Below are 25,854 nucleotides of genomic sequence, written 5' to 3'. Positions count from 1 at the left end.
CAGTTCCGTTTTTTCGAGAGCCTTGTATCAACGAAATTAAATTTTCCAAATACTTGTAAAAAAATTAGTGATTTTCAGAAATTATTGCTTTTGTTTATTTCAAAATATAACATGTATTATGTTTCGTTTAACAAAGCGAAATCATTCTATGTTTCAAAGAATTCAAAAATTGTAGTTTTATAGAAATAAGAAGAAATGAGCTTGGAAATGCATACAAACATTCGAAAATATAAGAAAAAAAATATGTTTAAAGAATTCAGTCTTCAATAATTATCCTTTCATCAAAGTTATCTTAGGAATTGAGAAATCTTTGGCCAAACGAGTCGATAATCGGTTAAAAAAAAGACAAATTTAGAAAAAAAAGACTTGTTAGACAGAATTTTTAGAGTCAAGTATCAACGATTGTGCAAGATTACACTGAAGAATTTCCGATAATTTGATTAATTCGAAATAAGAGAATATGTGAAGCTCTGTTAGCTTCTTCAAGATAGTTCTAGAACAAATTGTACCAATACTCACAGGCCATTACCGTACCACTATTTCATACATTTGTGAAGTTCCTAGCTAATGTTTACAAACGACTTGGCACCATTGGAAGGCCTTAAGCGGTTTTCATCGATAATAACGATAAGAAATAATACTACATACATCATCCAGTATTGGCCAAAATATTTGATATTTTGAAAATTTAGACTTCGGCTCTGATATTTATTCCGTCAATACGTCAAGATTGCTTAAATAAATCAAATTATCTTATTGACATCATCAAGCAAGACATTTTGGTAATTTAATTTTTCTTTTCGAAATTATAAGGAACTGAAAAGAACATTGTATTTGTCATTAAAATAAAAACCTAGTTTTTAAAACAAACTATATTAATGAGACAAATTTTTGTTGAATTTCAAAATTCTTCTAATGTTAAAAACGAAAAAATAACTATAATGCCTAAAAACGGTACAAACTAACAATACCCTATAAAGTAGCTTCTACTTAAAGCAAAATTATAACATTATAATTTAGCAATCCATCATGCAATTTAAGCCCGAAGATACTTTCATGTTCATTTTTTGTTTTCGTTTAGATTGACCGAGTGCGGAACCATGTCAAGCGCAGGCGCTATTTTCTCTTTCATACACAAGATTGAGTATAAAATGATCAACAAATAAAACAAAATATAAAAGATCGTTTAAGCCACCCCACTCGCGCCACTAATTTAATTCTAAGGGTGGTTTTTTAAAAGTTCGTTCGTTCCTTCTTTTCCTCTATTCAAAGTATCTATAAAATTGGTTGTTGTTGGGGAAAGCTTCTTTTAAGTTGTTTGTTGTTGTTTTTTTGTTTTCAATGATTTTTCACTTAAATTGTTATTCTGTGTCGATGTTGATGTTGATGTCGATCGTTTAAAGGAATTCACGTGACATTTAAGTTTTTCAAAAGCAAGTTCAAAGTCATTTTTGTTGCATATACTCGAGGTGTATCGTGCGTTGTTGCTTTTTTGTATGTGCGGTTTAGGCGAAATAATAGAATAATTTATTTCTAATGCGGTGGTGGGTTGGTCCTGGTCTTGGTTTCGCGGTTAATGGCGCCTTTTCGTGTTGTTGTTGTTATTTTTAATTAATCTCACGGCGCACGGCGTCAAACCTCAGCGATTCTTTCCCTCGTTTCTAATTGTCAATATGTAGACTATATGAGTTTATAACATATGAATTTTCTTTGATATAATTTTATTACTTTTTTTCTAAGAAAGTTCTTATGTACGACGACGAGTATCTATGGGATTTTTTAATTATTTGATTAGATTTATTGAGACATTGCCTTATAATGTAGATAGAATGAGTAATTGATTATTGTAGATATAGATAGATAATAGTTGACGTGCGATTTCGAATGATTTATGGTTCGAAATTATTTAAATGGAAATTGTAATAAACTAGACAATATTTTGCGCAAATTGCATTTATTTTAGGATTTTAAAATTTATTAATTTCGGTGTTAATAATTGACGCGATGGGGATATAAATAATGTTCAGAGCAAGTTTTAGCCAAATTTAGGTTAGGAAATTAAGCAATTCTGGAAGAAGTAGAGGAAAACATCAAATTCCATTGATGAGAAATAACCGAAGAACTTTAGTTGTTATTACTAAACTTCTCTGAACAAGAAATTAGATTTTTTCAACATTTGATTTGGAATAGGGCATAATGGATTAAGTACCTTACAAGATTTCTAGCTCAGGTTAATTGTTCTATTGTTTCTAAATAATGTATGTAACGTTTTATGTTAATCTTATAAAGGAGGAATCTACAAACAAAAAACTCTTTAATATACAAATTCGAACAACTGTTTTTCATTCTTTATTCCTAAGAAGAATTAATAATCGACGGTAAACTGATTCTCTTTAAAAATACCTGCCTTAAATATAACCTGACTCAACGGTCAAAACCTGTCTTTATCTTCCAGTACTATCTAAGAGTAATTTTAGATCCCAAACTAAACTAGAATTTAATTGGGTTAAGAAAGTTTGCATTGCTTTTAACGCCTGTGAAAAACATTTGGTTAAAAATGAGGCCTTTAACCGAAGATGATTTTGCGCACGTACACAGCCGTTGTACGACATACGAGGTGTGTTCAAAAACTAACCGGAATTTTTAAATTTCGCGAGTCTGGAGAGACCGGGTGTCAACATTTTTTTTATTGTGTTGGTATACATGCCCTTAAAGTATGATGCAATTTTCAGCTATATTCTCTGTTTACTTTGTCTGCGGTAGATGCTAAGGTTCGACGTGTTTTTATGAGCTTAGCGATTTTTGCTAGGTTTGGTTAGGTTAGGTTATAGTGGCTGTCCAAGATGGAAACGGACACACTTAGGCCAGTTTAATGGTCCATTGTGATACCACATGAATCTTGAGGCTTCCTCCTAAACTCAATGGCTTCCTCCTAAACTCAATGGAACCAGCTTGAGAGGCGATATGATTAAGATCGTTTAGATCGTTAAAGAAGAATTCTCCTAGCTAGAGCAAGGCATGTGCAGAGAAGATGAAGAACCGTTTATTCCTCTTCCTCGTCCATACAGCTTCTGCAAAAGTCATTTGAGAATACGATTAGTCTCGTGGCGTGCTTTCCTATTAGACAGTGTTTGGTTATAACACCTATTATCGAGCTTATATGCGATCTACTTAGAGAGAGCAAGCACCTTGAGCGTTTTAAATCCAGTGTTGGCCAGATGTTTTTTGTGGCTTGACACATGGTGATGTGACCTGCGGCCTGCCCTCCTCGCAGCGTCTTGCGGTAGCAACAGTTTACAAGAAGCGATTGATATGCCAGTACTTGCCAAACGTGGTTAGGATGGGCTGTACTGTACCGTTCCTGGAGTTCATCTGCCTTACAGTTACCTGGAATGTCTCTATGGCCCGGCACCCAGCAAAGGTGAATATTAAACTGTTGCGCCATCTCCATTAGAGATGATCGACAGTTATGGACTGTTATAGAGTTTGTAGAGACAGAGTCCAGCGGCCTGGCTGTCAGAGAAAATACGGATATCAGATGTTGATATAACGTTTTCTTTGAGCCAAGACAAGACTTCTTTAATCGCCAAAAGTTCCGCCTGGAACACGCTACAATGATTGGGAAGGCGGAATGAGAGACTTTATTTCAGTCGTTCAGAGTACACACCTCCACCAACCCCTTCTTTGGTTTTTGAGCCATCTGTGTAAAAATGGGTTGACTCATCCTCCAAGAATGTCCTTTCCTCCCAAAAAGATTTGGTAGGTATAGAAATCTGGAAGTTTCTGTCGAATTGTAGTTGGGGGATGGTGTAGTCTGTGTGCAGACGGGGTCGTGCGAAGCGATCCGCTTGTACATAGGCAGGCTAAACGTTGGACTCTATTTAACTTATCCCTGTTTATACCTTTCTCTAAAGCAGTCCACCATACTGCCACACTACGTTAAAATCGGTCTGCTTACCGATGTGTATAGCCAATGCGTGATTCTGGGTTGTAAACCCCATTTATTATCAATAGCTTTTTTGCAAGAAAAGAGAGCTACAGTAGCTTTTTTGACTCTTTCCTGTACGTTGCGTTTCCAATTTAGTTTTTTGTCTAAGACAAGACCTAGGTATTTGGCCTCGTCTGAGAATTTTAATTGGATTCCTTTAATGTAAGGAGGGTTGACAAATGGAATTTTGTATCTCCTCGAAAATAAGACCAGATCGGTTTTGTGTGGGTTAACACCCAGTCCACACCGATCAGCCCAGAGTATTAGTCTGTCCAAGGCATTTTGTAAGAGTTCTTTTAGGATATTAAGATGCTTTCCTGAAACTGCTATAGCAACGTCGTCCGCATAGGCTATTACTCTGAAACCCTCCGCATCCAGACTAGTTAGGATTTCATTCACCACTAGGTTCCAGAGGAGAGGGGATAGAACACCACCTTGCGGTGTCCCTCTACTAACGAATCGTCTGCTAGAAGAGTTGCCCAGTTTTGAGTTAATTATTCTGCTATTAAGCATTAAATGAATTTACTCCCGAAGCGCACTCTCTACATTTAGAGATGTCAGTGCATATGTGATTGCAGATGTGTCCACGTTGTGGAATGGATATCAATCAATCTTTCCAGGGTCTTAAGAAAGAATGATGATAGACTATAGGTCGTAGATCTTTAGGATTGACTTGGGAGCATTTACCTGCTTTAGGTATAAAAACAACTTTAACTTCTCTCCATGCCGAGGGAACATGGACCAGGTAAAGACAGTTGGTAAAAATTGCCTCAAGGATTGGTGCAATTATATCAGAAGCCTTTTGTAATTCGGCTGGTATTATTCCATCTGGTCCTGCAGCTTTAAATGGTTTGAAGCTGTTGAGAGCCCATTGTAGCTTATCCTTTGTGATCAGACCTTGTGGATATGTTGCATTTGAACTTGAACGTATAAAACTGTTGCAAGTTTCGGTAAGAGAACTACCAGGAAAGTGAGTGTCCAATAGTAAGTTCAGAGATTCATTACTTGAATTTGTCCAGGAGCTTGGCATAGCTGGATTAGTTGAAAGAATTTTCCGTAACCTAGAGGCTTCAGAAGTTTCTTCTATCATGCCACAGAAGGATTGCCAAGAAGATCGCTTGGATTTCCTTAGTGCCTTCTTGTAGATTTTTGCTAAAAGTGCTGAATTTTTACCAAACAAAATAAAATCGCATGAACATCGCTCAGGAGCTGTTAAATGACGTCAACGACGATCCAAATTTGCTTGAAAGGGTCATAACTGGTGATGAAACATGGGTGTACGGTTATGATGTCGAAACCAAAGCAAAATCGGTCAATTAGAAACATCCAACAAAGAGCGAAAAAAGCACGTCAAGTTCGATGAAATGTGAAGGTTTTCCTTAATGTTTCTTCGATTATAAAGGCATAGTGCATCAAGAGTTCTTACCACAAGGTCGTACGGTTAATAAGGCGTATTACCTTGAAGTTATGTGACGTAAATTTATGGAAAAACAATTCATGGCTTTTGCACCAGGATAACACACCTGCTCACTCGTTGTTGCTTGTTCGTAATATTTTGGCCAAAAACAATACCGTATTCATGCCCCAAGCTCCATAGTCACCAGATATGGCACCGTGTGTCTTTTTCCTGTTTTCAAAGTTGAAGAGACCCATGAAAGGTTGCTCGATTGAAGAAATAAAGGCCAAATCGCTGAGAATGCTCAAGGACATATCATAAAGTGAATATCAAGAGTGCTTCGAAGATTAGAAAAAACGCTGGCATAAGTGTATTATATCTGGCGGGTACTACTTTGAAGGGGACCACATTGATGTAAACGAATAAATAAATATTTTTTTTTCAAAAAACGAAAATTCCGGGTATTTTTTGAACACACATCGTATTTTGTCTTATGAATTGATTATGTTTAGCCTACGCTAAACAAGAAATGGAACATCGACAAACTAAAGAAGGTTCAAAGAATAGTGTCGGCACTACAGGAGCCCTTAGATCTTGCCAAACAGATGCTATAAATGTTGTTCCGCATATTCTACTCTTACCAATTAGCCTTCACTTTAAATATTTAGAATCCTACAGCGAGCTAAGACTTTAAGAACGAAGTCTTGATTTTCAGGCCGTATTTGTATGGCAATATTACGGGATTAATTTCATCCGACATTTTTGATACAAACATTGACTACTGCACCTTTGTCTTGAACCTCAGTATACATTTTAAGGAAATCGTTCCTTCCTAAGGTTGAGGATGGCATGGCTATGAAAGACTTAAATGCCACTGTTTTTACTGACGGGTCAAAGATGGACTGTAGATAGTTGGGTGGGGAATTTTTCCTTAATGTCTAAGTCTTTTCGGCTACCTGATTTTGACAGTGTATTTCAATCTGAATTCCTAGCAATCAGAGGAGCTGGCAAAATACTCAAACCAAAATAGAAAACGGCTATATGCACTCATAGCCAGTCCGCTATTATGACTATCTTTTCAGCTACATCATCCTCTATATTGGTCCAACATTTCGGGATTTCTAAATATCCAGCGTAAACATCAACCTTTGTGTCACTGTTATTTGGGTTCCGGGTCATAATAGCATTTATAGAAGAAGAATCAGTCCTTCACTTGCTCACTTGCTGAAAGTCTAAATATTATTCTTGGAGCTATGAAGGGCAAAGTTTTCTCAATTTTTCTATCAGAATACAACCACAGGTGGAACAGTCTAACAGACTTTTTTATGGCCTGCCTATACAACAAACCATTCTACCTATCTTTTATGCAGTCCCAGTGAAAACATATGTTCCGGACTTGGGCCTATAGCATGCAGAAAAGTTGGGTATATCTCTCAATACTCATTGGCGTAGCTGCGGAGACCAACATGAAAGGGAAACTGTGATTCACTTTCTCTGTCAATGTCATGCCCCGGGGAGTTCTAGAATGTCAACCTTCAGAAGGGGTTTCCTAAAAGACCTTGATGAGATTTCCGATATCAAGCTGGCCTTAGCGTCGCTGATTTGATAAATCTATTAAATAACATTCTGATTCAAAACATACATAGGACTTACGAGTTTATGGCATCAAAATGGAGCTTTTCAGCACTAATTATATCGCGCAGCAATGGCTTTTTGTGACTGCTATTTTTATTTGCTTTGAAAAAAAATTACACACCGACTACACTCTTTTCACTTTCAACATTGTTTGGAGACAACCATAGTATTTTTGTAAAGGAATACGGATTTCTGCGGAAATATCAACTTTTCGGACGAGGCCCGAATGTTCGATGAATAAATCATATTACTTAACTTAATTCAAAATGGCAGGATAGGACCATTTTGTTTTGTGAAGAGTCTCAGCTTGTTGTCTCATTATTCAAAAACGCATTAAAATTGTCAAAACTCACTAAAAAATGGTGACAATTTTGTAGTTGCATTTTGTACGACTCAAGCACTTTTGGGTCGTAGTAAAGCACTTATGTAGGTAAGGTAAATGGGCTGGTAAATTGTCTTGCTCTAGCCAGTAAGAGCCCTTGAAAAAGCCTAAAAGGCTGTTTCCTCAGCCCTATAAGATTATTGAAGAAGTGTCTGCCTAAAGTTTGTTTCTAGTGTGAAATAGTGTTGTAGCACAAGAAGTGGGCGGTCTCTTATTTTGAAGCCCTTTATCGCACAGCAACTGGTTATAAAGTTTGAGCTGTGATTCAAAGTATCGAAACCAAGCGTGTCACTTAAAAACTACTAAAAATATTGCTTCTGTAGCCTGTAGTGTTGAGGAAAACTTAGGCACGTATTAATTCCCAGACGATCTTTAAAAAAAGCATTCCACAAACAACTTAACACTAAATTTGGCATAAAGATTAACTTAGCTCTCATGGCTAAAGTAAATTTTACAGAAGATCTTAAGCCAGTATTTCACTAACAACGTCGTTTCTTAGCTGATTAAGTCCTTAAAATGTATCAAAATGAACCGTTTTTTTTAATCAAGAATACATTTTCAGTGATAAGGCTTATTTTTACCTTTTAGGCTTCCTTTAAACAGAATTGTTGCATTTGGAGCTCGGAAATTCTAAGAATAATTGTTGAAATGCATCTTTCAACGTATCAATGATTGTACCTTACTTGTTTGAAAACGAGAAGTATTGCAAGTGTTACGGTGATTGAACGTCACCGAGCTATGATTAATATTTTTTTCGCCCGGAATGAAAGTTATTAATTTAGCAAGAAAGGCGTTTATTTAAACAACAGCGCTACGTGCAACGAAACAATCGATATTTAGCAAGAAAAGTTTCCTGGCCCTGTTATTTCTCCAAGAGGCAATCACAATTGACCACCGATATCTTTTGATTAAATTATCTTAAGAACTTTTTCTTTGGGGCTACGTGAAAGAGGAGATCTATGCCATTGCTCAATAATCGATCACAGACCTTAAAAATGGAATTCGTAGATTTTTTGAAGACATACTGCCGCAAATGGTGTGAAATATTCTTGGAAATATTCATGAAAATGGTGCTGAAGCCATAAGCGTGATCAATTCGTTGATATTGCTTGACATTATTAATGAAATACCTTAATATTTAAAATAAAATAAACATTGATTGGTTTTCAAAAATATCGAAATAAAATGTTTTAACGGAAAACCCTGTTTATAGTAGTAGTAACCAAAGCATAACGTATTGGAATCATGTATAGTGTTATTTAAGTTTTTATAAGTTGCCATGCCGTTTTCAAGCCAAAATTTTATTTCTAAATAAGATATATGTTTGATGGACAATCATTTGCAATCTTTTTGTAAAAAAAATATCAATGAGTTTACTTCGAGAATAATGAAAGTTTCAATTATGGTTTCTGTCTTAAAGTCATGACTTCTAAATAATTGTCTTACTGGGCAAAACTTACGAACAACAAAAAATTTTCCGCAAAACATTACAACTAGAATCAGTATTTCAAGTTTTGATAATTTTATTGAACATTTTTCAAAATCATGTTATATTCTTTCGTGTTTCACTTATACGGTTTTAGCATTCACTTAGTAATTTTTGTTTTTATAGCTCTACTATTTCTTTTTTTGTTTAAATAAAACGAATATGAACAAATTTGGTCTAAATTTATTCAAGATAAATATTAGCAAATGTAAAATCTAACTCACTAATTTGAAAACTGCTAGAAAAAATTAACAACATGTTGCTATACCTACATTATAAAGCTTACGCCAATATGACAACAAAAATTAAGGTTTTGCAAATTGAATACATAAAACATAATAAAAGATATGTATTTTTTCTAAAGTGTATGTATAGTGTTTAAATATTTACCTAAGGTTAATCCTATATGAGCTCTTTAAAGGTTTAACGTCTTAGCCGTCAAAGAAGGTCTTGGGTGTTTATTGTTATTTATTATAAGTGGTCCACGGTAACAAGATTTGTTACTATTCTTTCTTTACACACTTGGTCAACGGAGATATGGATAATATCTGAAAATATATAAGAAACAAAAATTATAAAAACTGTTAATAAAAGATTCTTGTGAGTTATTAATAAATTTGATCTGGTACTAAAAATAGACTTTTAAGAAAGTTCATGTGTGAAAACACATCTTCACAACACTTTTGGTCCGTTTTATTTTTTTAGGGGAAATAAAATCAGACTTTGGTTTTTTTATGGGCACTTAAAAGAAACGTGTTAATTTATTGCTGTTGGCGTTGTAAGCTAAAAAAACACATTGTTACTAACTTTCTTGATAAAAAACGCAGTTTAAAATACAAGTTTGGAGTACTTGTTCGATGAAACAACAAAATGTCACTAAAATTTTAAAGAACTTTAAATCATGTATACATATTTTGCTAAATACATAAAAGAGTTAAACGTCATTTGATTTCAACTCTTATTTTTATTTTTGTTTTCGTTTTATTTTTTTAAATTTAAATTTGCAATAAAATGATTTAAGAAAAACAATTTTAACATTTGTTCAGCTGAAAGAAGTTTTTTTTTGTTGGAACATATCAAAACAAAAATATACAGAGATATACATACATATATGTGTTAAAATGAATTATTGTATTGACATCACAACAAACGTCATTCTAAACATTTTTTTTTTTAAAGCCATTTCAGGGCCAAACACAAGTTACTTAAAATTTGGCTTATATCATTTTAATTGACTCTTTTAATGAATCGCTTGTATGTATGTGAAGTCTTATCATTAATTTTATACTTTATCAAGTTAGCTACTTTAGCGTATTGATTGTTCTTAAGCAGCACATGCGTCTAGGTAGGCAAAGAAAGTACGCAGGTACATTTTAACAAACGGGCGTAAATAAACTGTTTATGTTAACATCTTTTTGTTTTTATTTGCGACTTATAAGAAATGTATGGCAAGTATTGCATTCGTAAAAAATTGGTATCGAGACGGTAGAGAAGTCGAAAAAAGTAGGTCCCATGATTCCGTCCATAACGGGCTGTCTATCTGGCTGTCCTCGTCCCTGCAAACTTAACCATGGGGTCGATTGAGTTCAAACTGAGAAATTAAGGTTTAAAGCAATTTAGCTACAAGAGGTTTTTTAGATTGTAAATAATCAAAAATGGGTAGAGATTTTTATTAAAATTTAATTTAAATTGTTTGTATCTTAAGTTTGCTTCTTTTAATTAAAAAAAAAAATAATTAAAAAAATTGCTCCATAAGGATACCTTCATTGAACTTTTATTTTGTTTTTAAATTCTCTCAAAAAGTAATGGACTGATTTAAATGATTCTTTTCTAAACGAGTTTCTTATATTGTGTTATCAATCAAAAATGGATTTTGAATTTTTGAAACATTTTTTTTCCAAATTAGATATTTTCAAAACGGGTAAACATTTTTACCGACATTCAAATGTAAAATGCAATGAAAGTTGTCAAATAGTGTTTAGTTTTTGTAATTACATAATTTTTGTTTCAATCACATGTTATTAATAATTTAACATTTATTCATTACAATTATACGCTTTTTTATTTACTTGTAATTATAATTGAAAAATATAAATTTCAATTAATTATTAGTTATTAAAAATTGTAATGGGTTTATTCAAGTAATTGAGTGAGAGGGCTTTAATAAAATGTTTGTGTAATTATGAGTCCAATTTGATTAATCTACTTAAATTTTAAGTAATTGAAGTTTTTGCGTCGTGATTTGGGCCTTTACCTATACAAGATCCAATTGACCCAGGAATTGAAACCAAATGATCATACGCAACTTTTCTGAAAAACTATGACAAGGTTAACTTTTTGAGAACAAGTAATTTAGGGTTACATATCACAAACAAACTATGCATTAAGTACTCGAAAAAATATGTCTTCAGAAAACTTCTTTAAAGTATATAATCAATATAGGTACTTCAAACTAATATCAAAATAATTTAACTGAGAAAGAATCATTTTTAAGGGAAAACCGTCAAGAAATAACCCTTTTATGATACTTAAGAACTAAAAATTGCACATTAACCCAAATGCGATATAAGCAAAATATATGATTTAAGAAATTAAGAATCAGCTCATTGTCAGAATATGAACATCTTCTACAAAAAATTGTCTTGCAAATTATAAACTACAATTGGACCTGCTTAACATTAGCCTTCTTATGAAGCTGACTGTAGAAGAATGCCTTGGCAAGTTAAGCATTTATATTAATATTTTGTTTTCCATTCTTTGAAGCTCTTTTAATCAGTTTTCAGCGGAGTCAAACCATACTGAAGCACCATAAGTAAGTATAGGCTGGGAAATATTTCTAAATATCAAACGGGTGTTATACCTTATTCTTATTAAAAGATTAGTTTTGTTAATCGTGTTGACAAAATGTTTGTCAAAAGTCTGTTTCTTGTCAAGTGTTAGCAATTGGTACTTGCAGTTTTCAGACCGAGTGATGTCGACAGAGTTCAGCTGTACCTAAGTAAGTGGTAAAAAATCTGATTTTAACCTTTTTTTCCACCTTGATTTTCCACTTTTTAAACTTGTTTTGTAAGGTATTAAGTGAACATTGTATAACATTGTATATAGGCAATAGGCTAGACGAAAAAAGACCTGTGTCGTCAGCAAATATAGTATTTTTGAGTGTTTGCGTCCACAGTGTTAAAGACAGCCGATAATTTTGAATTAAGGTTATTTTTGACATGATTTTTAATTCTTAAAAATTGATAGTGTGTGGAGTGACTAGTTCTAAAGCCAAACTACGGTATAGTTTGGTAATTGTCGATTTATTAGCATTCCAAACAATTTACCAACCGTAATTAACAAACTAATAGCCCAATAACTATTAGGATTATTTTTTGCTTTACCAGGTTTTCAGATAGCTATAACTTTTGCTTTCTATAACTTATCATTTAGGAAATAAGAAAGAATTATACAACAATTAAAAACCATTCTAAGATACTTGGTGGCCGTTGATGGTAAGGCCTAAAGCAACCTGTTTCTCATACCATCAAGACCAGATAATTTTTTGGGTTTTGATTGCTTTATCAAATCCTTTACAGAAATATTTTTAAAAAAGTTGTTGCTACAGGGTTTTACAACAGGGACGCTACAAAAGTAGAAAGTTCAAATGTGTCTCTAACACGTTATTCTCAAGCGTTGCGCATTTCTTTGACGTCGTTGTGGTAAGGATTTTTGCCAAATGATCTTGGTTTACACCCTAACAAGATTAAATCGACGCAAGCACTGAAGCCGCTTGAACACCATAAACGTCACATGTTCTTGAATTGGGCTAAAAATGGTTCGGACTCATCTTCAGCGGTGAGGCTCATTTCTGACTGAATGGCTTTGCCAATAAACAAAATATGCGGTATTGTCAGGCAGCAATCCACACGTATTCCATGAGTCATCATTGCCTTTCGTAAGAATTACGGTTTGTTGTGGTTTTGGGCCGGAGGCGGCGTCGTTGAGCGATGATCAAAAGCAACTGTTCAATGATACCCGAATATTTTTGGATGATATGGACGCGTAGGACATCTGGTTCTAACAGGACGGCGCGCGCGGCACCACAAGCCACACAGCGAATGTCACAATCAATTTATTGGAAACCAATTTTGGAGAACGTGTTATCTCACGAAATGGTCAAGTGGTTTGGTAAAGAAATCGTGATCCATACATAATGGCATCGAACGTACTTTCACAGAAATAAAGAATTTCATCCAAAACCGTTTTTGTTCTATTAAAAAAAAAAAAACTTTTATAGCGCTCTTATTAAAAACCTGATATTTACGTAACTCGGTAAGGAATTGAGTTCAATAAGCCTAGGGGTCTTGGAATAAATGATTCAGCCCTCTTTTTACAACTTCCATAAAAGACTCTATAAGAGCATCAACTTGTTCAGGTGAAGTAATGTAACCCAAAGATATACTACTTTGGTTTAAATTTTGAGAAATAAATTTATAAAGTATATCGTTTCCAATTCGGAGCAGAAAAATTATATGTCAGGGACAACATTAATTTGGCTTTCATAATTTTTAAGGCAACTGTAAACTGGCAAGTGATTCGAACGTAAATCATCCATGGTAACTGGTTGTAAAAAATGAAAAGCATTATTTGAAACAAAATAGTCAATCGTTGAGGGATTTTGGGATGCGCAACTTGGATAGTTCGAGAGCAAAGTAGGCGATCTGTTAAATACAATAATATCATTAAGTATATTACCCCAACAGTTCACACTCAGACAACTCCACACTTAGTTTCTACAGTTTAATTCACCACCGATTAAAACATTACCATTTCTTCTTAACAATTTTAATAGACATCTTTTAAACAAAGTTTAATTTTCATTGCTACCATTTTCACCTGGGAGATACACAGAAAAGATCCTGTAAGATTATTTCAATACCGATAGCTTCAATTATTTTAAACTTAATAGCGGGAATGCTAAACTATTTAATAGATTTACTTATTTAAATAACTACCCCTCACTCTTTTAAACGTTTTCTATCAAGACTTAAGGATGCAGAATTATTTAGAACGAAGTTATTTTGATTATTAATAAAGCTATGTCAATTTTATTACCTATCAAGAATGTCCTTTTTTAACCACCGCTTAAAAATAATTAAAGTAGAAAGCAAATAATAATACGATAATTGTAGCTATGACCACCAACATTAAGCACGTGAGTAATCATTTTTTCGTATCTATGAGTGCACGCAAACTATTCAAAAGTTCGTACAGAGTTAAACTTCCTCATTTGATTTTTTCTTAAATTTGTATTTAAAAAAGTGTTATCCCATATAAAACACTGATTTACCAGAAGTGATGTGTTAAATTCAAACCCTCAAAAGTCACTTAATAAGTTAACTTAAAAAGAGCTACAACATTGCATTCGAAAAAAATATATTTTTCTTTTTGTTTGGCAATAATAAATGTAACTCAACCTTGGCATGTGCTCAAAACTAAGTGTGTGATATATTTGCATTTGACACAAAAGTGTGTTGACAGCCAAAAAACAAAAAAAGATACCAAAGAAAAAATGCTAAATATTAAAAAATAATAATTGTACATTATTATGAAATCATATAATAATTATAAGTTTGGCACAGATTAATCATATTTCATACAAGTGTGGATATTTTCTATGCATCTATAAGTTTGATTTAATGAGAATTGAATTGTTTTGCTTTGTATCTATAGATACTCGTAATATGAAGAAAACTGACATGACATTGATTTCTTATTTTTATATTTGCTCACTAAATTTCAATTATGAATTGATTTATTAATTTTTTTTCTTGAGATGATTTTTGCACATCACGACTTCATTATTTGTTTGTATCTTTTCGTGAGAGCATTATTTTTATGGTCAAGATTAAAAGGTGTTCAATAGAGGAGGTTATAGATTGTATAGATACATAATTATTTTAGATATTTTAAAAATGTTTTCTAAGAGTGAAATTATTGAGGTCGGGAGGGACAATGTACGATATTGATACAATATTCAGCGAAATAATAAGTGGGTGTTTCAAGGTTGTATTTTTTGTTCGTTCATTCCTCATTTATGCAAATTATAAACATTTATAACAATTCGAGTAAATATGTTTAAATGTACCACAACAAAAATTGCGAAACAAAGATTAGTTGCTAAAAAGTGTTTCTCGATTTAAAAAAAAAATTAAAATAATTTACAGTTTAATCAATACTTTTATAAAAATCATGTGTTTAGAATTTGTTTTTAAATTTCCACGTTATGATATAAAACATTGTAATTGTATGATATTCTAATTAAATAAGAGAAAAAATTCACTCAAATATTTATTAACATTTTAAATTGTGGAATATTTTCCCTCTGGTTTAGCCTGAAATGAATTGTTTAATTGTTTACCGTTTGTCTTAGCAATGAATTATAATAAACAAAAAACTGAAATAATCAGACCATAATATTAAAAAAATCATTCAGTAAAAGCTTAAGAAGGGAATAATATTCATTCTGTTTACATTTTGTATAAAATATCTGATTAAATTTATCATCTTTTTTTTGTAATCCTTTTTGTAACTCAAATGACACGTTCTTTTACACAATATTTTATGTTGTTTGTTGTTAATATAGTTTGATAGTATCCTCAACGATTTTTTGGTTTGGTTATACATTTTTATATTTTAGCCAGCCTTTTACGTAGACGGAGAAAAAACCTTTTACGTGCATATATACAAATCTGTATTTTGTTTGTTTCATTAAGGTTATAAATTCGTTGGTAAACTTTACAAATAAATCAAAAAAAAATAAACTTTACCAAAAATTCAATTTAAATATTAATCATTTGATTTATAGGGACCAAAATTTTCTAATTATCCTTTTTACCCTTAAAAATGAGTACAACCAAAAATGTGAACTTATAATTTTTAAATATGGCAGTATTACTTTTTTAAACCGAAAAAGCCTTGGAATGTTTCACAGAGTTAGAAGAATTCTTCACTTAGTTAATAAGTCAGTATATTGAAATGTTTTATCCAAATTTCACAGATTAAAAGTAATTTGACATCGAAATGTTTCTTGCCTCACGATTTTTTACCGTTATTTTAACGGTTTATGCTCAAGAGAAATAGCCAGTTGCATTCCTCCCCTTAAACAGTTCAACCGTAATACTCGCGCTTCTAGGAATCCTCATCAGTGTACCCTCGAGCCCAACTTCGGTCGTACTGTCAAGTATAGAGATTCGTTTTTTAGCCGTACTACGCGAATGTGGAATTCCTTACCACACTCTGTTTTTAATTATAACACTTGAATACACCATTTAATCACGTCATAATGTGTGTTTTTTTTTTAATTATTTTTGTTTTAATTAAAATAGTAAGTATTCGTCACAGTGAACCGGAAATGTATTTATTTTAAAGTTCTGCACCTCAGGATTTAACAGTGATATGGTATTGCAATTTGGTGACGGACAAGTTCAAATGGAAATTACTACCCTTATAATGCAGAGACACAGTGTGATTACTAGGAAAGAGTTAAGAGAGATGGAATTTGAAAGGGGATGTGGTGCCTCCCACATTTGCGTAGTACAATTAAAGAACGGGTTTCAAGGCTATACTGATGAACATTCCTAGCAGCGCAAGTATAACGGTTGTACTATTTGGTTGGAGGAATGCAGCTGGCTATTTCTCTAGACCTACTGTTAAAAAAACGGTTCAAAGGGTGAGAAACAAAACTTTACGACAAAGTTCAAGCGTGATGTGATTGAACCAATTAATTATATATTATCAAAAATCAATTTAAATGCTCTACGCTTAAGACTGTCCAAGAGACTTAAGTAAGTTGCAGGAACACCAGCCCAGAGATGGAAGTTATAGATAATAGCTACATCAAAGGGGTACAAAACTTCTAGCATCTTGCGACATTCCTGATTCAACAAAAGGTGGTTGTTGATACACATACCGAGAATATCGAGATCTTCAGTCTCAATGATGCAAGTGCCATCCATGGATAATGACAATAAAGGGGTATATCTCACTTTTAAGATAAAAGAGGCTGGGATGCGACCCACACTTATAACTTCCCATCCCGTCTGTCGATTTGTCTTGCTTAAAAGTTTGTCTATATGTACTAGTATCAATTTTACCAAATTTGCGTACTATTTTTTGTAGATTTTATTTTTTATGAAAAAACGGACTGTTGGATCTTTATATAAAAATCATTGAATATTGAAAACAATATTTTCTGTAAAATAAATAAGTTTGAAGCCAATATCTAAAATTTTTGAAAAAATATTTGAGTCGAAAATCAATTTTTACCAACTTTTGTTAAATTTTTTTAAATTTTTAATTTTTTGTAAAAAACTGTCAATTCGATTTTATTCAAAATTTTATCGAATGTTGAAAACAATATTTGTTATAAGATAAAATAAGTTTTAGGCCTAAATTTCAAGTTTTTGAAAAGATATTTGAATCGATATTCAATTTTTACCAACTTTGAGTAATATTTTTTTTAGATTTTTATTTTTTATAAAAATAACTGTCAATTCGATTTTTCTCAAAATTTTATCAGATTTCAAAAACATTGTTCTCCGTTGCTCAAAATTGTTTTGGAGATGAAATTATATTTTAGTCGTTAAATTTTGGAGGTGACAAATTTTTTTTGATTTATAAAAAAAAACTGTTGGATAGATTTTTTTCAAAAAATATAATTCTTTGAGATCACGTTACAATTTATTATATAAAATTTAATTCAAGTCTCTAGCGTTTTTGGTTCGTAAGATATTTAGGGTTAACCAAAATTTTCACCTTTTTTTAAACTGCTATGGTAAAAAAACCACCCACGCAATTTTCTTGAGAGCCCTTTCTGCATCTTTCTGCCTTATTATCCTTATAACAAAATTTATTTGGAGTCGATATCTCTTCTGGTTCTTGAGCTATGGAGGGCGAAAAAAACGTCGCGAACGTACGGACGTACGAACGTACGTACACACGCACGCACAGGCATCTTTCTAAAAATCTTTTATTTTGACTCTAGGGACCTTGAAACGTCGAGAAATGTCAAAATTTTCAATTTGACAAATCGGACGCATTACAATAACTTCCTATGGGAAGTTACCAAGACAGCACTAGGTTTTCAAAGCATTAAATTCCACGAGGTTTCATATTCCCCACTGTAGAATGATTTTAAGGTCGAAATTTAATGAGTTTATCATATTTGGTCGTTGCAGTTCCACATCTGAAGAAGAGAGATGTGAGTCTGAAAACGAATATGAGAAGCTAAAAACTATCGTCAGCGAAGAAATGAATTGGACTAGAAGTTTGTGTCGAGAGACAAAACATTGTCCTGGGGTCCACCATAATTTTGTTTACTTGTCAGAAAGGTAATTTCTAATGCAACGAAGAAGGGTTTCATTTTAATCCAAAGCACTCATTTTCGTTAACACAACTTAGCGCCAAGCCCTATACGTTGAGTTTTAAATATCCAGCGCAATAATCTTACATTCTCCAAAACGATGTAAAGATTTGCTGCACTGTTCGTTAGATGAAACATCACATCAAAAGTGGACCTATGGCTGCGAAAGCCGGTCTTCCAGTCATTAAGAAGTTTTCTGAACGAGGCTTGAAAGTAGGATAGATGAAAAAGCTTACGCAGGACAGGACTTTAGCTACAGTACGAGTACTAAAGAAAATTGGTCTCATAAAATTACGTACGCCCTCGAAATATTAATGTCTTATTGAGAGGAGGTCTAAACCAGTTCTAGATTAGACTGAAAGATTAATAGTTTGTGTGGTCACCTAATTTGAAGTTTAGAAAAAAAGGTTATTTCCTCTAGGATACTAAGATTAAACAAAAAACTATTATTTTTAAATTGAATTTTGAATCATGATTATAATAAAGATGTTATATTACCTTTGAGAGCTTTTTGACACTTCGTCCCCAAGATATACGAACTGAAAGTCCCAAAAATTTGCAAATACTGTGACAAAAAATTAAGTAAAACTCATCGGAAAGTTAACAAGCTCGTGATAGAACTAACTTGGAACGTATTTGGCTTACACTGGAGAGATGGTAGACTAAGGCTAGGGCATCCGAAACTTTAGGGTGCGCAACTGATTTTCGTCGGCTCGGTCTGGATATATAATTCTTGACCTGAAAATAATTTTGGCGGTATTCTATAAACGATTTAAAGTGGTTTACATTCTTCGAAAAGACTTATTGCAACTCGTATTAAGGGCTTGCTAAAATAGACAAATTAGGAAGTAGGAAATTTGAAAGGATTTTTTGATTTCTTAACCTTAAGGTGCAATGCGTTTATTTATATTATATACAAAAATCACTTAAAGCCTTAGCAAATTTAAAATTAAATAGATTTATGTCGGTTCTTAAAGCTTATTGGTGACAATTTATTAGCTTTTTTATTGTTATTTCTCGAATTGGGTTTTAATAACTTATGATAATACAATAGCTTTCTAATATTTGTATGAAAACTTAACTGTATAAGTAGATATGTTTATTTAGTAACTAGCAGCGAAACATTTACCAACAATTGTAGATATTACATGAACTATCAATAAATGACTCATTTAAAATCACTTGCCTCTTTATTAGATACCTAGGTAGGTCCCGAACTTCTACTTTAAATAGAAACAATAATTACGTAAATTTCGATATTTTGTTTTATAATAGAAAGCACGAAAGCACTATTACTCTTATGTATGAATACTTTGTGATGAAAATTTTCCAAAGTACTTAATAAGTTTATATTATGAATGACACATTTACATTTTGCAGAGGAGAACAAAAGTAACAACTTTGTTACGTCAGAATTTTAAAAGGTGTTGCTACAAACTAAAAATTTAATATATTTGCATTGTACTACACTTTATTTTTATGGCGAGATAATTGTAATTATAGGTTCCGGAAAATTGTGCATTTTAATAAATCATTAACTTTAACAACATAATATAATTTCAATGTTATGCAAAACTGATTTACCATTAAAAATACAAAAAAGAAAATATTGCAATTTTTAAAGTGAAGTTTTTTTAAAATCGGTTATAAAATCCGAAGTAGATGTTTATAATATAAAATCAACACGTGTTTTGAATATGTAATTTATATGTAATATATTGACCTTTTTCATTGCTTTTAGTACGTAGAGGTACTTAAATATTGCCATTCAATGTCATGGTGCGGTTCAATGAAGAAGGTTTTTTTTAGGAAATGTCTGTTGCAAGGGTCAATTATCAGTCGGTAGTTGATAAACATTAAACTTTAGACTGTTAAAACTTCATTTTTAAAGAAATTGATTAATTTCTGAGTGACAATTTAAACTTTGTCCATTATTTACAAAAGTCGGAAACATTCTCAATTATAAAAAGTTTTAAAATGTTATAAGCTTTGATATTTATCAACCATCAATTGAAAGTTGAAACTAGCAATAACGATGACAGATTGATTTGATCTAGATGCGACCCACACAAATAACGTCCTATTTTTTATCTTTAAAATTTACAAATGAAATTTTGTGTAAGACAAATTGTCATTTAAACAAATTCAAAATTCAAGCTTAAGCTTACCAATATTCGATACAATAAGGTAATATTTTCGGTAGAATTGTAAACCTTTTGATTCTGAATTGTTATATTACAAAGCATATTGAATTTTTTCGAACTTACAATAGCCGTCTTCAGAAGTAAAAGGTTAACTTAAAGTTTAACGTCAATAGTTTGAAATAAGTTTGAAGTCCATCCTTGTTCCTTGTTCTCAAAATATTAGAAATAAGATTTGACTTTTACCAATGTTTAGTAGCTTTTTGGAGGAAATTTTCGTTGCTTAGAAAAACAGTCAATCTGTTTTATATCAGGTATGATCAACGAAAAAAGGTAACTTAGGTACGGAAAAAAACAAACATACGGGACCGACCTTAAAACGTGTCGTCGAGAATTTCCAAAATGTTCAGTTTGGTAAAACAGACCGATTAAAATAACTTGAAATAAATTCACCCTTGAAGCTGAAAAAATATGATATTTTATAATATTTTTAGAAATACTACAAAACAAATTGAGATTAAAGGAATGAGATTTCATTTAACAAATCAATGACCGTTTTAACCGTTTTTTTTTTTAGCTATTTATTTCAAAATGGTATCTATACAGAGTTTTTGGAATGGCTTAATACTAAAAATCTAGGGAATTTGGCCGGATCAACAGATCTTCCAATTTATTGTTTGGTATCTATACAGAGCTTTTGGAATGGCTAAATCGTAAAATTTCTGGGCTTTTGGCCGGATCAACAGCTGCTCCAATTTATTGTTTGTAAATAAAAACTGCTATGAAAGTATGTACATAGAATTTCTGCAATTAATGTCACACTCCTAAAGTAAATAAATAAATTGGGTGGCGCAATAATCCGTTGATAACTAGGGCCTGGTGACTGACAACTCCCAACCATTCCTGTATGCGAGTACTGTTGTCAGGGATGGAGGGGACCTAAAGTTTTAAGCTCATTTGAAAAAGCACTTTTCCCGACAAGAATTACTAGGAAAATTTGTCAATTCCTCGCAAGACCACTGACATGACAGTCCAACGCACTAACCATCATGCAACGGGAAAACACTTCTAAAGTGAAAAGTGAAAATGCAGCTTCAAAACCTTCAGAAAAAAATCTTTAAAACTTATAAATGTCGATTTATCTTATTTAAAACTTTAATAGCAATATTTTGTGTGAGATAAATAATTTGAAGTCATTATATTTCTTTGTTCATTTAAGTCTAAAAACATTTTATATCAGTTTTGTAAAAAAAAGTAGCCAATTAAAATTTTCTAAAAAAAAAAATAACCACCAATATTTTACATATGATAAAATTAGTTACATTTAGAAATATGTTTTTGTTAGAGAAATTTTTAGTCGAAAAACAATTTTTACCAATTTTCTAGAAAATAGATTTGAATTCTTATAAAAAAAACTGAGTTCTGGATTTTTATACAAAAAAGTTACAAAAGTTCGGAAACAATATTTTCTATAAGATGAAATTCGTGTGAACCCAATATTTTTAATTTTTGATAAGATATTAAAATCAAAAATCAATTTTTACCAAGTTTTAGTTATGACGACAACACCAAAGATATGTTCTTCGAGCTCCTAGACAAAACATATGAGCAGTGCCCTAACTACGATATTAAAATAGTCCTGTGCGATTTTAATGTCAAGCTAGGAAGGGAAGACATCTTTGGTGGAATAATCAAGAAGAACAGCCTGCACAACAACATTTCCGACAATGGATTCAGGCTCATAGATTTTGCTGCGGGGCGAAACGTCATGGTAGCCAGTACGCGTTTTCCACACCTCAACATCCACAAAGGAATTTTTACTTCTCCAGATCAATCTACAGTCAACCAGATTGACCATATTGCGATTGACGCCAGACACGCTTCCAGCATTACGTATGTACGAACTTTCCGAGGAGCTAACATCGACTCGGACCACTACCTGGTTGTAGCCAAGGTAGCACTTCGGATTTCCAGACCCAAGGCAAAACAGGGAGGTGCTGGAAGAAGGTACAACGTCGAACGTCAAAGTCCTCTGCAGCCACCACAATGTATCGAAAACCAGTGGCAACAATGCCAAGATGCTATCAGAGAAGTCGCCTCTGATGTGCTGGTTTTCAAACAGCCACCAACAAATAACCCCTGGTTTGATGAGGAATGTCGGCAGGCAAATGCAGCCAAACAACAGGCACGCAAAGCGGCTCTGCATAAAAAGACGAGAGCTGCTCGTGAGCTCTATGAGCAGAAGAGGCGAGAGGAACGCCGACTTCTCAGAAGGAAAAAGAGATGGCATGAGAAGCGTGCGGTCGAAGATGTTGAGAGGTTTAAAAGCAGGAATGACGTTCGAATGTTTTATGAACAGGTGAAACGAAATTCACAGGTACATAAACCTAGAACCGAAGGCTGCAAAGACGAAAGTGGAAACATCATAGTGGAACCGCAGTCAATGCTGAGGATATGGAAGGACCACTTCTGTAGACTGTATAACGGCGACGAAGAACTGAATTCCGCTGTCAGGCAATATGATCCATTCAATATAGACGACGAAAGCCAACAATCCCGTCCTCCCGACTTAGACGAAGTAAAGATTGCCATAACTAAGCTGAAGTCTAATAAAGCCGTTGGAGCGGATGGCTTGAATGCCGAGCTCTTTAAAGCAGCTGGAGATAAGTTGGTTAGGAGCATGCACCAACTTATCTGTAAGATATGGTCGGAAGAAAACATGCCCGATGAACGGAACCTCAGTATTGTTTGCCCGATCCTGAAAAAAGGAGACCTTCTAAACTGCACCAACTATAGAGGAATCAGTCTACTTAACATCGCCTATAAAATCTTGTCTACCGTAATATGTGAACATCTACAGCCCATCGTCAACAGCCTGATAGGTCCTTATCAGTGTGGTTTTAGACCAGGAAAGTCTACAGTTGATCAAATATTCACATTACGGCAGATCCTGGAAAAAACCCAAGAACACCAAGTCGACACCCACCATCTTTTCATCGATTTCAAGGCCGCATATGACAGCATCTACAGGGACGAGCTGTATAGAGCCATGTCTAGTTTTGGCATCCCTGCCAAACTCGGCCGTTTGTGCAGGATGACCATGGAGAACTCACGCTGCTCCATAAAGGTTGGAAACAACTTAACAGAACCTTTCGATGTCAAAAAAGGTTTTAGACAATGTGATGCGCTGTCATGTGATTTTTTTAACATCGTGCTTGAAAGAATAGTGCAGAGCTCACACGTCAATACTAGAAGCACTATCTTTCAAAAGTCTATCCAATTACTAGCATATACTGATGACATTGACATAATCAGAAGAACTCAACGTGATGTCAATGGGGCTTATGTGAGTATTGAGGCAAAGCCGGCAAAAATGGGTTTAATAGTTAATGAGGGCAAAACAAAGTACATGCTGTCGTCAAGAAAGGACATACAACACCGACGTCTTGGTCAAAACGTCACAATCGACAGACGTAACTTTGAGATAGCCAAGGACTTCGTCCACCTAGGCTCCGCTGTAAACGCAGAAAACAACACCAGCCAGCGCTGAGATCAAACGCAGAATAACTCTTGCTAACCGCTGTTTCTTTGGACTAAGAATGAAATATTCATGTTGCATGAAATATATCATATATGCATATTTATAAGTGTTGGTTTTCTGAATTTCACTTTGCGTCTAAAATTGAGCCTAAACAAATATTTACTCGGTCATTGCAACCGCCCTTGTTTTAATTAGTTACGATAATCGGGAATGCACTGTAGTTATTCTTTGTCGCAACTAAAAATGCATTATTGAAATAAACTGTCACGGTAAAAATTACCGCGACAAGAACCATTCTCTCCGTCATCCAAATAATTGTTCCTCCCTCCTCCATTCCTACAGGTGTTTCCTTCAATCTACTGCGAGAGAGAGGGGCAGCCATGGTCCATCAGCCATCGGTTCACTCTCTCAGTACTTTGGAAAGAAACATAATCATTGATGTCGATTTTACATACATAAAGTGGATAAGCTTTCCATTGTAACTAAAGTGACAGACGGTCGGTCTTGTCAAATACTAAGAACGGGTGACAGCCAGTCCCCAAAGAATGAGCATAATTACCACCATAAGTGTCAGACGAATGGTCTGACTCCAGTAAACCAAAATTGGCACGGTCGACACTTGGTCTCCGAATGCCGAAGTTACTCCATGGGAGAATGGCTTCAAGCCCAACTTTTACACCCTCATTATACTTAAATGTACAAGATGGAACGATAACGTAAGTCCCTATTTCCCCAAATCTGCGCGAAAGTCAAACGAAATAACTTTAAAGCGCGTGTAGCGAACTTCTGCCACATTTCTCTTCCCACAATTGTTATTAATCGAAACTTACTAATTTCCACAATTATATTTGTTTTGCTGGGAAATATCGGTGGGGAATAATGCAAAGTGTGAACAATCAAATTTCTTGAGTTCCAATGTCTCTCTTTCATTCAAAATTGAATCGGGGATGTAAGGTGGCTGAATGCACCCACTGCATTCCCGCACTCTACAAGTCAGAGTAAAGCGCGGCGAATTCAGGGATGACTTGCATTAAGCTGGGGAGATTAAAGTGCGAGTAAGAGAAGACTATTGGGTTTGCAACTGCGTTGGCACACTCTCGCAAACAAGCTGAGCGTTGCTGAAAAAATGACGCGACCGAAACCCAAGTCACTGAGTTGCTGAAAGCAATGGGTATTTGAAGAAAAAGGGTTCATCCAGGCTTGGAAAAAGCCTGGGAACTCACTTTTTTTGGTAAGCTACGAAATCGAATAGATCGAAAGAAAAGTAATTTTGGAAGATAGAAATTTGATTGAAAAAAAAAAAATTAATCTGAGGAAGTGTTTTGGAAATTTGAAAAAAAAAGGAGAATCATTTTGGAGATTTGGTGGAATATACTCTTGAGATACAGGAGAGGAAAAGAAGGAAAATTGGTTAAGGAAGGAAGGAAAATCAGGCAGGAGAAATAAGCTAAGTATAATAGTTTGGTTTATTAACTTCCCATAGGAAGTTATTGTAATGGGTCCGATTTGTCAAATTGAAAATTTTGACATTTCTCGACGTTTCAAGGTCCCTAGAGTCGAAATAAAAGATTTTTAGAAAGATGTCTGTGCGTGCGTGTGTACGTACGTTCGTACGTCTGTACGTCCGTACGTCCGTACGTTCGCGACGTTTTTTCGTCGTCCATAGCTCAAGAACCAGAAGAGATATCGACTTCAAATAAATTTTGTTATACCGAAAATAGGGCAGAAAGATGCAGAAAGGGCTCTCAAGAAAATTGCGTGGGTGGTTTTTTTACCATAGCAGTTTAAAAAAAAGGTGAACATTTTGGTTAACCTTAAATATCTTACCAACCAAAAACGCTAGAGACTTGAGTTAAATTTTATATAATAAACTGTAACG

The 25,854-nt window shown here is 33.6% G+C and overlaps 1 protein-coding gene across 5 annotated transcripts in view; it reads right to left on the bottom strand.

Annotated features, from left to right (window-relative positions):
* The window catches only part of LOC129940615 (serine/threonine-protein kinase OSR1), a 132,611-nt gene that overhangs the window by 40,014 nt on the left and 66,743 nt on the right, over positions 1-25,854 (bottom strand). For all 5 annotated transcript variants that reach the window (XR_008780720.1, XR_008780725.1, XR_008780724.1 and 2 more), the window contains exon 2: positions 9,278-9,435. The gene's annotated coding sequence lies outside the window, so the exon portion shown is untranslated. The remainder of the gene's footprint in view (positions 1-9,277; positions 9,436-25,854) is intronic.

Source organism: Eupeodes corollae, chromosome 1 (genome assembly GCF_945859685.1).
Source record: "Eupeodes corollae chromosome 1, idEupCoro1.1, whole genome shotgun sequence".
Lineage (NCBI taxonomy): Eukaryota > Metazoa > Arthropoda > Insecta > Diptera > Syrphidae > Eupeodes > Eupeodes corollae.
The sequence above is the reverse complement of the archived record's forward strand: the minus strand, read 5'-3'. Positions and strand labels throughout refer to the sequence as shown.